At 49.1% G+C, this 3,649-nt stretch overlaps 1 pseudogene; it reads right to left on the reverse strand.

Moving 5' to 3' along the window:
- Positions 1–1,361: 1,361 nt before the first annotated feature.
- On the reverse strand, positions 1,362–3,326 carry LOC125410744 (SH2B adapter protein 1 pseudogene; annotated as a pseudogene).
- Between the last annotated feature and the right edge of the window lie 323 nt (positions 3,327–3,649).

The raw sequence follows: 3,649 nt of genomic DNA on the forward strand, positions 1-3,649 counted from the left end.
GTATAGGCCCTTTCTTAATGATTAACTTCCATTATTATTAACCCAAAATTAGTTTTATTAGCATCTGTAAAGGCTATAGCAGTCTAGGCAATGGCATTTTTGATAGTGTGGCATAATTTTTATCTTTAATTTGAAAAGGGGAGGGCAGAAAGTCATCTGTCCTGAGGGAAATGATTATTCAGGGTGCCCATACTGGACCTAGCAATCGCTTTTAAAAAGACTTCCTCTCTAAGTGGTTTGCTGTTTTTCCTGGCTTTGCTTACAACAATGTTTCTGCACTCTATATCTATAACTGTAACTCCTAGGTCATGGAGTACAGCAAGTACCACAATTGGCTGCTGACTGACATGAAGGGCAGCGAATGTCTAATTTTCAGAGACTGTCCTGGGAAGCTGGCTTAGCACACAGAGCATGAGCAACAGGAACTCCCTGCTGCTACTTTGGCTCTGAAAGAGGACCTAAAGGTGTTCCACAATGCTCTCAAACTAACTGACAAAGACAGCAAAGTCTCTATTAAGGTTGGTTCTACTGCTGTTCAAGTAACCTCAACAGAGAGAACAAAAGTATTGGGGCAAAATGTCTTTTTAAATAACATTCACTATGCTTCTGAAATCAGAGACATCTGTCTAGTGGATGAGAACCAGTTCACCTAAACCATTGTAAACCAAGGCACACCACTTACCTTCATGCGTTGTGAAACCATTATCCAGTCTACCATTCATATCAGGACCTGCTGGGTGCTTCTACAATCTTATGCCCAATGATAGCCCTCTTGGCATTTAGGGCCTTAGGTCTTTGGATGAGCCCTGGGGCAATCCTTAAGTAAGTGGCCAGACTGTCCACATCTCCAGCAAGTATGGTCTGGTGGGGCAAAATTGTCATCCTTGTCAAGTTTGGCATTAACTAAGGCATTGATGGAAGCTGTAAGGGCTGAAATAGGCCCATTCTGTTTGCCAAAATCTCAGTCAGCCTAGACTCACTTAGGAATATTTTCATTTTTAACAAGTATGATGACATTACAGATGACAGTGTTGAGCTCCTCCCAAGTTAGCCGTTTAATAAGGATATCCTTGGTAGGGCCAGATGGGATGCAGTTTTCAACAGCATTGGTGACACAGGTCAAAAATTCAGGAAATGGTTCTGTAGCCTGCTGGACAAGATTGCGGAAATACCTACACTGTCCTCAGGTGTACAAAGTTTGAGGGCCTTGAAGGCTAGGTCAGACACTTGTTGGAAATAGACATGTAAGACATGTAATGGATTGTGAGACAGGGTCAGTGTATTGTCCACGGCCAGTAAGGAGGTCAAAGGTGACATTAAGTCCAAATTTCAAATTTGTATGGGCTTGGGTCTCTGCTGCGTCAGACCCATTGGAGGAAAACTGAGGGGTCAAGAACAGGCGTTAACATGGAGTACCAATTGTCAGGGGTTTGAAGCTGTATGGTCCATTGTCTGAGTACTTGTTCAAAGTAACAAGAATCAGTGTAGCATTGGTCACCCTTGCACAACCCTGCATGGCTCCCAGCTTGCTTCTGGCCCTGCTGTCACTGGGAGGGCTCGTAGCTGAGAAGGACAACATCGCTGGGGCCTCCAGACCCAGGTATGGGATGCGCTCAGAAGCCCTCAGGCATATCGAAAATGGACTGGAACCACAGATGTTGGACCTGACACTGGCCCCCCTCCTTCAGTGACAAAAACAGTTGAAAGTGAGGACATATTCACCACTTCTTGTCTCACTCTGACATACTAGGAAGACACCATGGGAGTCAGTGCCTCCTTCCAGCACTAACTGGGAAGTCTTGGGTCAAGAGAGCATGCCATGAAACCAAGGATATCCTGAGAGGGGCTGATCCCCCTCAGTGCCTTCTGATTCCCCCTGGAACAGGAATGACCCTGTGGCTGCTTCTGGAGTATCTGGGGGGAAGGGAGGGCTTTGAGAGGGGATGAACTGTCCCTGCTGGGGTCCCCTCCTCAATGAGAATGTGAGAGGGCAATTTTGGAAGCAGTTCTGTTGAGTCAAAGTGGGAAGCAGCAGTGGAGGCAGAACTGGTCAGGGGAGGATGCTGATGACTGGTTGGAAAGGCCCCTATAAGCCCCCTGCTACAAGCAATCGTTACTCTTGCTGGGTCCCAGCAGCAGATCCTAGCTGGGCAGATTCTCTGATTCAGTCAGGCTGTGTGTGTTATCTTTTGTGAGGGAGGAGGTCCCAGGGGCCACGGGAAGGAGCTGATAGCAGGGCAGAGTCCTGAGCTTAGGCACTCGTGGATGTCAGACACTTGGGCTTTTACATGAAGTGCATCAGTTGTCTCCAGAATGTACTCTGAAGGGCCTTCTACCTTAACCACAAACGTGTTCTCCCTATCAGGCATCTCTAGAGCTGTGACTGTGCAGACATCAGTGACAGTAGAACAGGGAATGCTGAGTCATGGCCGGGATGCCTTGGGTAGTATGAAGAACTCCAAGCAACTTCTTCCTTCTTCATTTCCTTCACTTCGGCACAGGAGGCGACACTTCTGCCACTGAGGCTGGCCTCCTCCCTCTGAGGTCATCCCAGCCGCCCCTCCTCCATGACCCACTCTTCAGTCCTCATAAAACTGAGCAGCACTTCTCTCTGTACCAATCCTGCTCCGTCTTTCAAGGATCCCCCTCCATGACTCAGTCCATCTCTCCCAGAGGACATGCCATCACTAGCCAATACCCTACCAACTATCCCAGCACAACCAAGGAGTTGGAGTTGCTGTTTTCACCTAGGACTGGAGGGCCAGCTGGGAAGGAAGAGTCAGTGACTCCTCACCACTACAGGATGCCTGGTACAGAACCTCTGACTGAGTGACCCACTGAATGGAGGGAAAAGCGTTTATTGAGCTTTGGCTTTGAGGACTTTGAGGACGTTGTAGAGAAGGAAGAGACTGAGGAAGAAAGGGGGCCAGCTAGGTCCTCAGAAGATAGAGATGGGCCCAACACAGCTACGGCCCCACCTACCCTGCAGCTCAAGGGACAAGTCATGTGGTGGTACAATTTCTACACCAGGACTAAATGGGGCCAAGACAGTTGGGGATAGTGAGTCCAAGGCCCGGGCCACCTAAGCTTAGACGTGCTGTAGGAATAGCTCAGTAAAATGGACAGAAAAGTCAGTTTCTGCTCCAGGCTCTGTATAATGTGGGTGGGAGTTCAGGTAGAGAAAAACATGCTGGGCAAGACCCAGGGCGGCGACCCTCCTCGCATGGGACTCACAGAATTCTTGCCAGCATGGGGTTGGGGAACGGTAGTGGCAGCGCTGGTGGGGAAGGAAAGGCCCCATCCTCTGGGGAAGGGACACCATTCATGATGGACCCCAGGAGGAGCCTGTGAAGCGGGGCAGCAAAGAAGAAAGTGACCAGAAGACACGGGGTGAGCAGGAACAACCGCATCTCAGCCAAACTAGTGGAAGTAGCAGCCATCTACTTCCAATCCCAGAACGTTCCAATCCCAGAAGGGAAAGGGGATTCAACCACAGTCAAACAGCCAAAACCTTCCTGTGAATTAAGAGACCAGCCACCGCCCTGATGGCTCTTAACTGGTGGTCACATAACTGGATGTTACTGGAGAGAAGTGGATAGAAAGGGTCCAAAAGTCCACACTCTGAAGAGCAGTCGGGACTCCCCATAAA

The sequence above is a fragment of the Myodes glareolus genome, chromosome X, assembly GCF_982192425.1.
Source record: "Myodes glareolus chromosome X, mMyoGla1.1, whole genome shotgun sequence".
Taxonomy (NCBI): domain Eukaryota; kingdom Metazoa; phylum Chordata; class Mammalia; order Rodentia; family Cricetidae; genus Myodes; species Myodes glareolus.